Source organism: Capra hircus, chromosome 9 (genome assembly GCF_001704415.2).
Source record: "Capra hircus breed San Clemente chromosome 9, ASM170441v1, whole genome shotgun sequence".
Lineage (NCBI taxonomy): Eukaryota > Metazoa > Chordata > Mammalia > Artiodactyla > Bovidae > Capra > Capra hircus.
Genome location: NC_030816.1, coordinates 52,841,881 through 52,856,581, shown reverse-complemented (window position 1 = coordinate 52,856,581; position 14,701 = coordinate 52,841,881).

Genomic DNA, 14,701 nt, shown 5'->3' with positions numbered 1-14,701 from the left:
CACCAGAGAAAGTCCTAGATATATTTTCACTATTTTTATGATCATTCTTTTTTTTTAATTCTTTTTAATTTTTAAGTCCTCTATTACTCCTTTAATTTTTATTTTTATAACCTGCTATTACTTTGCAAAAAAAAAGACCCTATTTTTTAAAGCAAACTTCATAAATATATATATATATTTATAATTTTTGTGACTTTTTTTTTCTTTCTTTTCTTTAATATTGTATTTTCGAAAATCTAACCTCTGCTCTAGACTTTTAATCTTTACTTTTTGGGATTCATTATCAATTTTGTAGCTTTAAGAACCCAATCTTCAGTACCCATTTTTACTTGGGAGAAAGATTACTGGCTTGACTGCTCTCTCCCCCTTTGCACTCTCCTTTTTCGCCACCATGTCGCCTCTATCTCCTCCCTTCCCCTTCTCTTCTCTACCAAACTCTGTGAATCTCTTTGTGTGTTCTAGATAGTGAGAACATTTAGGGAACTGATTACTGGCTAGATCTTTCTCTCTCCTGTTGATTCCCCTCTTTATCCTCCTCGCCACCTCTGTCTCCTTCCTCTCTCTTCTCTTCTCTGTATAACTCCATGAACCTCTCTGAGCAGTCCAGTTGTGGAGTGCCATAAGGAAGTGATTACTGGCTAGATTGCTCTCTCCTCTTTTGATTCCACCTCATCTCATTCGGGTCACCTGTAACTTTTCCATGTAACTCTGTGTACCTCTCTGGGTGTCCTTCACTGTGGAGAAACTTTTCATTTTAACCTAGATGTTTTATCAATAGTGCTATATAGATGGAGAAGTCTTGAGACTACTGTAAAAATAAGACTGAAAACCAGAAGCAGGAGGCTTAAGTCCAAATCCTGAGAACACCAGAGAACTCCTGACTCTAGGGAAAATTAATCGACAGGAGCTCATCAAATGCCCCCATACCTACACTGAAACCAAGCACCACCCAAGGGCCAACAAGTTCCAGAGCAAGACATACCATGCAAATTCTCCAGCAACACAGGAACAAGGCCTGACCTTCAATATACAGGTTTCCCAAAGTCACTCCAAACCCATTGACATCTCATAACTCATTACTGGACACTTCATTGCACTCCAGAGAGAAGAAATCCAGCTCCACCCACCATAACACCAACACAAGCTTCCCTAACCAGGAAACCTTGACAAGCCACCCACACAACCCCACCCACAGTGAGGAACCTCCACAATAAAGAGAAGTCCACAAACTGCCAGAATACAGAAAGGCCACCCCAAACTCAGCAATATAAACAAAATGAAGAGACAGAGGAATACCCAGCAGGTAAAGGAACAGGATAAATGCCCACCAAACCAAACAAAAGAGGAAGAGATAGGGAATCTACCTGAGAAAGAATTCCAAATAATGATAGTGAAAATGATCCAAAATCTTGAAATCAAAATGGAATCACAGATAAATAGCCTGGATACAAGGATTGAGAAGATGCAAGAAAGGTTTAATAAGGACCTAGAAGCAATGTAAAAGTCAATATATAATGAATAATGCAATAAATGAGATCAAAAACACTCTGGAGGCAACAAGTAGTAGAATAAGGGAGGCAGAAGATAGGATTAGTGAAATAGAAGATAGAATGGTAGAAATAAATGAATCAGAGAGGAAAAAAGAAAAACGAATTAAAAGAAGTAAGGACAATCTCGGAGACCTCCAGGACAATATTAAACGCCCCAACATTTGAATCATAGGAGTCCCAGAAGAAGAAGACAAAAAGAAAGACCATGAGAAAATCCTTGAGGAGATAATAGTTGAAAACTTCCCTAAAATGGGGAAGGAAATAATCACCCAAGTCCAAGAAACCCAGAGTCCCAATAGGATAAACCCAATGCAAAACACCCCAAGACACATATTAATCAAATTAACAAAGATTAAACACAAAGAACAAATATTAAAAGCAGCAAGGGAAAAACAACAAATAACACACAGGGGGATTCCCATAAAGATAACAGCTGATCTTTCAATAGAAACTCTTCAGGCCAGGAGGGAATGGCAAGACATACTTAAAGTGGTGAAAGAAAATAACCTACAGCCCAGATTACTGTACCCAGCAAGGATCTCAATCAAATATGAAGGCGAAATCAAAAGCTTTCCAGACAAACAAAAGCTGAGAGAATTCAGCACCACCAAACCAGCTCTCCAACTAATGCTAAAGGATATTCTCTAGACAGGTAACACAAAAAGGGTGTATAAACTCTAACCCAAAACAATAAAGTAAATGAAAACGAGATCATACTTATCAATAATTACCTTAAATGTAAATGGGTCGAATGACCCAACCAAAAGACAAAGACTAGCTGAATGGATACAAAAACAAGACCCCTATATATGCTGCCTACAAGAGACCCATCTCAAAACAAGGGACACATACAGACTGAAAGTGAAGGCTGGAAAAAGATATTCCATGCAAATGGAGACTAAAAGAAAGCAGGAGTAGCAATACTCATATCCAATAAAATAGACTTTAAAACAAAGGCTGTAAAAAGAGACAAGAAGGACACTACATAATGATCAAAGGATCAATCCAAGATGAAGATATAACAATTATAAATATATATGCACCCAACATAGGAGCACCACAATATGTAAGACAAATGCTAACAGGTATGAAAGGGGAAATTAACAGTAACACAATAATAGTGGGAGACTTTAATAACCCACTTGCACCTATGGATAGATCAACTAAACAGAAAATTAACAAAGAAATACAAACTTTAAATGATATAATAGACCAGTTAGACCTAATTGATATCGATAGGACATTTCACCCCAAAACAATGAATTTCATCTTTTTCTCAAGCACACACAGAACTTTATCCAGGATAGAACACAACCTGGGCCATAAACTAGCCTTGGTAAATTCAAAAAATTGAAATCATTCCAAGCATCTTTTCTGACCACAATGCATTAAGATTAGATCTCAATTACAGGAGAAAAACTATTAAAAATTCCAACATATGGAGGCTGAACAACACACTGCTGAATAACCAACAAATCACAGAAGAAATCAAAAAAGAAATCAAAATATGCATAGAAATGAATGAAAATGAAAACACAACAACCCAAAACCTGTGGGACACTGTAAAAGCAGAGCTAAGGGGAAAGTTCATAGCAATACAGGCATACCTCAAGAAATAAGAAAAAAGTCAAATAAATAACCTAACTTTACACCTAAAGCAACTTGAAAAGGAAGAAATGAAGAAAACCAGGGTTAGTAGAAGGAAATAAATCTTAAAAATTAGGGCAGAAATAAATGCAAAAGAAACAAAAGAGACCATAGCAAAAATCAACAAAGCCAAAAGCTGGTTCTTTGAAAGGATAAATAAAACTGACAAACCATTACCCAGACTCATCAAGAAACAAAGGGAGAAAAATCAAATCAATAAAATTAGAAATGAAAATGGAGAGATCACAAAAGAAAACACAGAAATACAAAGGATCATAAGAGACTACTATCAGCAATTATATGCCAATAAAATAGACAATGTGGAAGAAATGGACAAATTCTTAGAAAAGTACAACTTTCCAAAACTGAACTAGGAAGAAATAGAAAATCTTCACAGACCCATCACAAGCACGGAAATTGAAACTGTAATCAGAAATCTTCCAGCAAACAAAAGCCCAGGTCCAGAAGGCTTCACAGCTGAATTCTAACAAAAATTTCAAGAAGAGCTAACACCTATCCTCCTCAAACTCTTCCAGAAAATTGCAGAGGAAGGTAAACTTCCAAACTCATTCTATGAGGCCACCATCACCCTAATACCAAAACCTGACAAAGATGCCATAAAAAGAGAAAAGCACAGGCCAATATCACTGATGAACATAGATGCAAAAATCCTTAACAAAATTCTAGCAATCAGAATCCAACAACACATTAAAAAGATCACACATCATGACCAAGTGGGCTTTATCCCAGGGTGCAAGGATTCTTCAACATCCACAAATTAATCAATGTAATATACCACATTAACAAATTGAAAAAATAAAAGCCATATGATTGTCTCAATAGATGCAGAGAAGGCCTTTGACAAAATTCAACATCCATTTATGATTTAAAAAACTCTCCAGAAAGCAGGAATAGAAGGAACATACCTCAACATAATAAAAGCTATATATGACAAACCCACAGCAAACATTATCCTCAATGGTGAAAAATTGAAAGAATTTCCCTAAAGTCAGGAACAAGACAAGGGTGCCCGCTTTCACCACTACTATTCAACATAATTTTGGAAGTTTTAGCCACAGCAATCAGAGCAGAAAAGCAAATAAAAGGAATCCCGATTGGAAAAGAAGAAGTAAAACTCTCACTGTTTGCAGATGACATGATCCTCTATATAGAAAACCCTAAAGACTACACCAGAAAATTACTAGAGCTAATTAGTGAATATAATAAAGTTGCAGGATATAAAATCAACACACAGAAATCCCTTGCATTCCTATATACTAATAATGAGAAAATAGAAAGAGAAATTAAGGAAACAATTCCATTCACCATTGCAACAAAAAGAATAAAATACTTAGGAATATATCTACCTATGAGGAAGGAGGTGGGAGAGGGGTTCAGGATTGGGAACTCATGTACACACGTGGCAGATTCATGTTGATGTATGGCAAAACCAATACAGTATTGTAGAGTAAAATAAAGTAAAACTTAAAAAAAGAAACTAAAGACCTATATATAGAAAACTATAAAAAAACTGGTGAAAGAAATCAAAGAGAACATTAATAGATGGAGAAATATACCATGTTCATGGATCAGAAGAATAAATATAGTGAAAATGAGTATACTACCCAAAGCAGTCTATAGATTCAATGCAATTCCTATCAAGCTACCAGCGGTATTTTTTACAGAGCTAGAACAAATAATTTCACATTTTGTATGGAAATACAAAAAAAAAACTCAAATAGCCAAAGCAATCTTGAGAAAGAAGAATGGAACTGGAGGAATCAACCTGCCTTACTTCAGGCTCTACTACAAAGCCACAGTCATCAAGACAGTATGGTACTGGCACAAAGACAGAAATATAGATCAATGGAACAAAATAGAAAGCCCAGAGATAAACCCATGCACCTATTGACACCTTATCTTTAACAAAGGAGGCAAGAATATACAATGGAGTAAAGACAATCTCTTTAACAAGTGGTGCTGGGAAAACTGGTCAACCACTTGTAAAAAAATGAAACTAGAACACTCTCTAATACCATACACAAAATAAACTCAAAATGGATTAAAGATCTAAATGTAAGACCAGAAACTATAAAACTCCTAGAGGAGAACATAGGCAAAACACTCTCCGACATAAATCACAGCAGGATCCTCTATGATCCACCTCCCAGAATATTGGAAAGAAAAGCAAAAATAAACAAATGGGCCCTATTAAAATTAAAAGCTTCTGCACAACAAAGGAGACTATAGCAAGGTGAAAAGACAGCCTTCGGAATGGGAGAAAATGATAGCAAATGAAGAAACTGACAAACAACTAATCTCAAAAATATACAAGCAACTTATGCAGCTCAAGTCCAGAGAAATAAACGACCCAATCAAAAAATGGTCCAAAGAACTAAATAGACATTTCTCCAAAGAAGACATACAGATGGCTAACAAACACATGGAAAAATGCTCAACATCACTCAGAGAAATGCAAATCAAAACCACAATGAGGTACCATTTCACACCAGTCAGAATGACTGCAATCCCAAAGTCTACAAGCAATAAATGCTGGGGAGGGTGTGGAGAAAAGGGAACCCTCTTACACTGTTGGTGGGAATGCAGACTAGTACAGCCACTATGGAGAACAGTGAGGAGATTCCTTAAAAAACTGGAAATAGAATTGCATTATGACCCAGCAATCCCACTGCTGGGCATACACACCGAGGAAACCAGAATTGAAAGAGACACTTGTATCCCAATGTTCATTGCAGCACTGTTTCTAATAGCCAGGACATGGAAGCAACCTAGATGTCCATCAGCAGATGAATGGATAAGAAAGCTGTAGTACGTATACACAATGGAGTATTATTCAGCTATTAAAAAGAATACATTTGAATCAGTTCTAATGAGATGGATGAAACTGGAGCCTATTATACAGAGTGAAGTAAGCCAGAAAGAAAAACACCAATACAGTATACTAACACATATATATGGAATTTAGAAAGATGGTAAGTATAACCCTGTATGCAAAACAGCAAAAGAGACACAGATGTATATAACAGTCTTTTAGACTCTGTGGGAGAGGGCGAGGGTGGGATGATTTGGGAGAATGGCATTGAAACATGTACAACATCATATAAGAAATGAATCACCAGTCCAGTTTCAATGCAGGATACAGGAAGTTTGGGACTGGTGACCTGGGATGGCCCAGAGGGATGGTACAGGGAGGGAGGTGGGAGGGGGGTTCAGAATGAGGAACACGTGTACACCCGTGGTGGATTCATGTTGATGTATGGTGAAACCAATGCAATATTGTAAAGTAATTAGCCTCCAATTGAAATAAGTAAATTTAAATTAAAAAGAAAAGAAATAGAATGAGTTAAATGATAGAGTGTGAAATTAGTATGTACATGCTAAGTTGCTTCAGTCCTGTCCAACTCTTTGTGATCCCGTGGACTGTAGCCCACCAGGCTCCTCTGTCCATAGGATTTGTCCAGGTAAGAATACTGGAGTGGGTTGCCATGCCCTTCTCCAGGGGATCTTCCTGACCCAAGGATTGAACCCACATCTCTTATGTCTCCTGAATAAGTTAGTTTGAATAGTAAAAGATATAACATTAATTTTATTCTGGAAAAAATGGATACCAACAAAAAAAAAGAGAGAGAGGAAATAACAGGTTTTGGTCAATGTTACTGAGAATGATGTATTTCCTTCCATCGAAGCCAAGAAAAATATTCTTCAGAGGAAAAATCAACAGGAGGTGAGAACAGCTTGGCTATAAAGAAGGAGGTACCTTTTGTGATCTTATTAATGTTTCTTCACCAAAACTGATTCATGAAGTTTATCATTTTGACAATAGATCAGGAGTTTATTGCATGTTCAGTGGTGAGGACTGGGAATTTTAGAGTCTCCAGTATGACCAGGTTGCTGTTTAGTCACACCAGAGCTTTCTCTTTTTAACAAATGAACAGTTGTGAAACTTACAACCTTGTATTTCTTTTCCTGAGGCCAACTGTTGGGCTTCTCAAGTCAGTTTTGCTACGTTATCATTTGGGAAAATATCCCTTTGGACCATGATAGAGATTTGGCTGCTAATGGTACCTTTAAAGGCAGCATTCCTTGTGGAATTATCGACAGGATGATTTTCTTTAGCTAACAGGATTTTGTGTGCAAGCCTGAATTTTCTTCCAATCAGTGTTTTGGAAAAACCCTATAAATTGCTTAATGAAGTCACCTAGAGATTGCTCAAGGCTGAGCATATCGTAGGTTAATGGCTGATCTCCTAGAGATCTTTCAGGATTTCCCTATTAGCAGGTTTTATGCAATTATGGGCTCCCCAGGTGGCACTGGTAGTAAAGAACCGGCCTGCCAATTCAGGAGATAGGAGACACGGGTTCAATCCCTAGGTTGGGATGATCTCCTGGAGGAAGACACAGCAAACCAAACAAATATTCATGCCTGAAGAATCCCATGGCTGCCCATGGAGGGACGGGGAGCTACAGACCATGGGGTCACAAATAGTCAGACACCAGACACGACTGAAACAATTTAGCATGCATGCGTATGCAATGCTGAGCCTAGTGTTCACCAACAAGCATATGAACTAGCTAACATAAGTCAGAGAAACCAGTTTGGTAAGTTTGAAACACAGTATTCAATTGCTTAACAAACCTGGGAGGACCTTCGGTTACTTTGGGAAAATCTTTGACAAAGACGTGCAGTTCAAATTTAGTCCAGGGAATATAAGAAATTAAGGATTTGTTCTCTGGATCATCAGAAGGCTTAATTTTAACGGAACAAACCCTGAAAAGTTTAAAGGAAAAGAGAATGGAGAGAGTTTCAGAGAAAGGGGGAAGTTGAGTGAGAGAGTTAGCATAGGCCAATTGAGTATAGAGGGGGTGAAGGTGGTGTAGAAAGGAGGAGGATCATGGCATCAGAACTGAAGTCTGGCCAGGAGGAGCTAGAGAAAGAGACAAGGTGGTGCTGAAGGAGGAACCAAAGGAGAAAAGCTCGAGGCTTTGGGAGACATTTTATCTTTTTCAAGTTGTTTATCTCAGTTCAGTTCAGTCGTTCAGCGGGGTCCAGCTCTTTGCAACTCCATGGAACGCAGCATGCCAGGCCTCCCTATCCATCACCAACTCATGGAGTTTACCCAAACTCACATCCATTGAGTCAATGATGCCATCCAACCATCTCATCCTCTGTCATCCCCTCTCAGCCTGCCTTCAGTCTTTTTCAGCATCAGAGTCTTTTCCAGTGAGCCAGTTCTTCACATCAGGTGGCCAAATTATTGGAGTTTCAGCTTCAGCATCAGTCCTTCCAATGAATATTCAGGACTGATTTCCTGTAGGACAAACTGATTGGATTTCTTTGCAGTCCAAGGGATTCTCAAGAGTCTTCCCCAACACCACAGTTCAGAAGCATCAATTCTTTGGCACAGGACTACTGGAAAAACCATAGCTCTAACTAGATGGACCTTTGTTGGCAAAGTAATATCTCTGCTTTTTAATATGCTGTTTAGGTTGGTCATAGCCTTTATTCTAAGGAGCAAATGTCTTTTAATTTCATGGCTGCAGTCACCATTTGCAGTGATTTTGGAGCCCCAAAAATAAAGTCTTTCACTTTTCCATTTTTTCCCCATCAATTTGCCATGAAGTGATGGGACCAGATGCCATGATCTTAGTTTTCTGAATGTTGAGCTTTAAGCCAATATTTTCACTCTCTTCTTTCACTTTTATCAAGAGGCTCTTTAGTTCTTTCCTATTTTCTGCCATAAGTGTGGTGTCATCTGCATATCTGAAGTTATTAATATTTCTACCAGCAATCTTGATTCCAGCTTGTGCTTCATCCAGTCCAGCATTTTTCATGACGTACTCTGCATATAAATCAAATAAGCAGGGTGACAATATACAGCCTTGATGTATTCCTTTCCCTGTTTGGAACCAGTCTGGTTCTCCATGTCCAGTTCTAACTGTTGCTTCTTCACCTGCATACCAATTTCTCAGAAAGTAGGTCAGGTGGTCTGATATTCCCATCTCTTTAAGAATTCCCCACAGTTTGTTGTGATCCACACAGTCAAAGCCTTTGGTATAATCAATAAAGCAGAAATAGATGTTTTTCTGGAACTCTCTCTTGCTTCTTCAATGATCCAACAGATGTTGGCAATTTGATCTCTGGTTCCTCTGCCTTTTCTAAAACCAGCTTGAACATCTGAAAGTCTGCTGTTCATGTACTGTTGAAGCCTGACTTTGAGAATTTTGAGCATTACTTTACTAGCATGTGAGATGAGTGCAATTGTACTGTAGTTTGGACATTCTTCGGCATTGCCCTTCTTTGGGACTGGAATGAAAACTGACCTTTTCCAGCCCTGTGGCCATTGCTGAGTTTTCCAAATTTGCTGGCATATTGAGTGCAGCACCTCAACAGCATCATCTTTTAGGATCTGAAATAGCTCAACTGGAATTCCATCACCTCCACTAGCTTTGTCCATAGTGATGCTTTCTAAGGCCTACTTGACTTTGCATTCCAGGATGTCTGGCTCTAGGTGAGTGATCACACCATTGTGGTTGTCTGGGTCATGAATAGAATTTTTGTATAGTTATTCTGTGTATTCTTGCCACCTCTTCTTAATATCTTCTGCTATATATTCTGAATAAGCCAATGTAAAAAGAGCTCACTTACTCTGAAGAGTTAAGTAAATGTTTCTTTTCTTCCTCTAGATCCTTTTTAGGATTTCTCTTTGCTTTCAGTTTGAATATAATATACTGAGTTTTTTTCATCTTTTGGGGGTTTTTTGCACTCTATGGGTTTGTAGTTTTATGTGTGTCATTAATTTTTGAAAAGTCTGAGTCATTAATACTTCAAATATTTCTTCTACCCCATTCTCTTTTTTCTGTATTCCCTCTCTTTCATTAATTTAAGTTTTGGTAATTTCTATTAACCATTTTTGCGGGAGTTGGTGATTGACGGAGGCCTGGCATGCTGCAATTCATGGGGTCACAAAGAGTCAGACACGACTGAGCAAATGAACTGAACTGAACTGAACTGAAAGCTCACCAATTATTTTTTCCTTTGCAAAGTACACTAATGAGTATATTGATGTGTCTTTCATAGACATTCTTCATCTCTGTTAACATTTCCACATCTTATTTCTTACTATCGCTTTCCTGAAATTAACTTTATAATAGTGTGTGTTGGCTACTTCTTCCAGTAGGGGCTTTAATGTATCAGTCTTAAATATCTGAGACTGGTACTAATTTCTATGCAGCTTGGGGGCACATTTATTTCCTTGACTTCATATGCTTCAAAAATTTTTTTGAATGTGGCAACATACCAAAAATAAATAATAAATATGTCTATTTTTGTCCAAAAACAGGCTATTTTGAATTCTGAGCTCTTGGAACTTAGGACATCTCAGTGCAAGAAAACACTGAAGCTGGAAAAAGACAAATAGTCTTTGAGATGCATAGTTAAGTCATTTTTGCCTGGATATGGCCACACCGTCCTTGTGTTGGCACTTTATTACTAGGGACAGTGTTAATCTGGTTGAGCAGAATGTGCTATCTCTTTAGTTGATATCATCACACTTAGTGAACCAGGGACTTCAAATTCCTCTAATGATATGTTGTGTTTTGTCTTGGGGACTGTTGTGCCAGAACATTTTCAGAAATATCTGCCCCACCATTGGCTTTAGATTTTCCCAAGTTAGGAAGGCATCAGTCAGGGATGGGCTGGAACCAGTGCTGTTTATCCTCCTCTTGATATAGTTTTGGGCCTCCCGCCTTGTATTCTTGCCCTTTCCTCATGTTCACACAGTTTTTACTCTTACCTTCTCCCAGAGTCCAAAGGATGACAGTTAGTTGCCACATTTTCCCACACATAGAGATTAGGGCTTTTGTTCCATAAAGGAACAGGAGAGAAGGGACCAGAAGGATTTTTGTGTCCCTCTTCCAGCAAGAGCTACTCCCCTCTCCCTGCTTGCATCATGAAGGAACCTTTCTCAAGACTCTCTGCAGTCTTCTCTGTTAGAAACAATATTAAATATTTTTAGCTGACAGGCAGGTGCATGGTATGTGAATGGAAAGAGGAAACTGAAAAGTAGCTGTCAGGTATTTGGTGTGGCTTGAGACACATATGGGCACAGTTCCCAAGACCACATTCATCCAGTCATAGAGGAAAGGTTTAACTGTTTTCAGACTGATCCTTGGAATGGCAGCCACTTGCCCCTCTCCTATTGAACTAAAGAATTTTTCCAGCTTCGGTGTGTTTTTGGCTTGAGATAACTACAATAACTCAGAGTTCAATGCAACCCATCTTTGTACAAAGGTGGATTAATATTTATTACTCCTTTTTGACATGTTGCCAGTTCTAAGATGACATGTCATTGAATCAACTTATTTATGTACAATGATGTTGACTGTCCTTTCTTTACTAGCCAAACAAAAAATTTTTCCAAGGCCTTCATGTCCTTTGTTGATCACAATCAACAGCTAGAGATGTCACCCTGTCAGAAAAAAAAATGAGGTTTGGGGAGGGGTAATTGTATCAAATATACTCAAGCACAAATAGTTTCCTTCAAAATGCTTGAACCTTGGCTCACCTTTCTTCTGCTACACTGAATCCTCTTTGAGCTCTTTCCATTGTGTCCCCTGATTCATTTTAAATAATCGACAAATATAATCCTCACTCCCTTCATGGACTGTCCCTCCTTTTCTATTGCTTTATCTTTGCTTCAATACTTTTTTCCATCGAGAATAGTTCCTTGGTAGACTTGTTCACTTACAGCTCATAAACTACAAAGCAGACTCCCCAAGATGGAAACTACCTCACTGAACACTCTATTCATAAATTCCTACAACATCACCATTTCTATTTACTTTCATCTCTATTTCTCCATCCTTAACAATAATTGACTCTATACATTCTTAACAATAATTCTTCCTTTTTAGAATTATCTATTAAAAAACCTTACTACTGGTGTTTCTCCTTATTTTCTATCATTCATTATCTCAAAATGAATTCTCAGAATGAGACACTCCAGTAGAAACAGAATATTTTCCTTGATAAGCTTGATACTCACCCTCTTGGGATTAAACAGATCCATAATCCTATATGGATAATATCACAGTGCTAGATATAAAATGGCCACATGATCTGTGCAGCTCCACTCATAAAGGGCTAGAGTCTATCTCTCCACTTCTTCAACTGGACTGATAGGTGATTTGCTTTGCCCATAGAATATAGTAAAAGCATTGCTGAGTGAATTCCCAGCCTAGACCTTAAGATGCCTTCTGCTCTTGCCCTTTAAAAAAGCACACATCTTGTGAACAAGCTCCATCTACCCTGCTGAAGAGACACGAGGTAGAGAATTAGATTACAGAAGCCAATAACCAAAATTGAGGTGGTTCTATATCATCCATCTTCAATCCAGCCTCCAGATTACTAAAGTAACATTAGTAAGCCAAGGCAAGATCAACAGAAAATCTGCCCAGCAGAGCCTAACCCAAATTGCTGGCCCACTGACTGAGTTCTCGCATGAATGTTGTTATAAGCTGCTAAGTTTAGGGGTGATTTGTAGCATGGCAATACACAACAGATAGAAACACATTAGTAATTTAGAATGCAGATATTTTTCAGGTTTTAGAAAGGTAAGTTCAAAAATGTAAAAAATCAAGTACATTCTAGAAACTTGCAGATAGGAAAATCAAATCACTCATAATAATCAAATGACTTAGATATTTTACCAGTAATTAAAAAAAGGACAATGGAGTAGAGTTTTCAAAGAATTGAAGGAAAAAGCCTTAGATCTTAGGATTTTATATCCTATCGAGTTGTCATTTACATTTCAGGATATAAAAATATATATATATGCACTCAGTTCCGTTCAATTGAGTCGCTCAGTCATGTTTGACTCTGCAACCCCATGAATCGCAGGATGCCAGGCCTCCCTGTCCATCACCAACTCCCGGAGTTCACTCAAACTCATGTCCGTTGAGTCGGTGATGCCATCCAGCCATCTCATCCTCTGTGGTCCCCTTCTCCTCCTGCCCCCAATCCCTCCTAGCATCAGGGTATTTTCCAATGAGTCAACTCTGCATGTGAGGTGGCCAAGTATTGGAGTTTCAGCTTCAGCATCATTCCTTCCAATGAACACCCAGGGCTGATCTCCTTCAGGATGGACTGGTTGGATCTCCTTGCAGTCCAAGGGACTCTCAAGAGTCTTCTCCAACACCACAGTTCAAAACCATCAATTCTTCAGCACTCAGCTTTCTTCACAGTCCAACTCACATCCATACATGACCACTGGAAAAACCATAGCCTTGACTAGATGGACCTTTGTTGGCAAAGAAATATCTCTGTTTTTCAATATACTATCTAGGTTGGTCATAACTTTCCTTCCAAGGAGTAAGCATCTTTTAATTTCACGGCAGCAATCACCATCTGCAGTGATTTTGGAGCCCCCCAAAATTAATACATCAGTTTTCTTTAAATGATGACTTAATGGCAAACTTTTTCATCCTTGAGGCTTTAAAATTTCACTATAATAGATCTCTTGATTTCTTCCCTCTTGGAACTCTAATTAGATCTTTTGTTGCAACTCCATGTTTTAACTTTTAAAGACCATTTCTTTATTTGCCAGAAAACTTCTTAGCTTACTTCCAGATCACTTGTTTGATTAGCTGTGTTTATTTGGACATTCAGCCCATTTGTTAACTTCAGTTTTTCCAAGATATATAGTTGGTTCTTTCTCATGATCATTTATCCTTGTTTCAAACAAGATTATTCTAAGATTAAAAGTATTGAGATTCTGGCTTAATTTCAGTGATTTGTTTTCTTACTGTCAGTGCTTCTGTTACATACTGGCTTTCTTCATGTTTAAGCAGCGGCACTATTTATTGTACAAATAGCAGAATACATAATCTGAGCAGGCACTGTTTTTAGATACTTTATATAATCCTTAATCCTTTTATTTGGACAGTTCGGTTCAGTGTCGTTCCCTTTTCCTCCTGCCCCCAATCCCTCCCAGCATCAGAGTCTTTTCCAATGAGTCAACTCTTTGCATGAGGTGGCCGAAGTACTGGAGTTTCAGCTTTAGCATCATTCCTTCCAAAGAAGTCCCAGGGCCGATCTCCTTCAGAATGGACTAGTTGGATCTCCTTGCAGTCCAAGGGACTCTCAAGAGTCTTCTCCAATACCACAGTTCAAAAGCATCAATTCTTTGGCTCTCAGCTTTCTTCACAGTTCACCTCTCACATCCATACATGACCACTAGAAAAACCATAGCCTTGACTAGACAGACCTTTGTTGGCAAAGTAATGTCTCTGCTTTTGAATATGCTATCTAGGTTGGTCATAACTTTTCTTCCAAGGAGTAAGCGTCTTTTAATTTCATGTCTGCAATCACCATCTGCAGTGATTTTGGAGCTCAAAAAAGTAAAGTCTGACACTGTTTCCCCATCTATTTCCCATGAAGGGATGGGACTGGATGCTATGATCTTCGTTTTCTGAACGTTGAGCTTA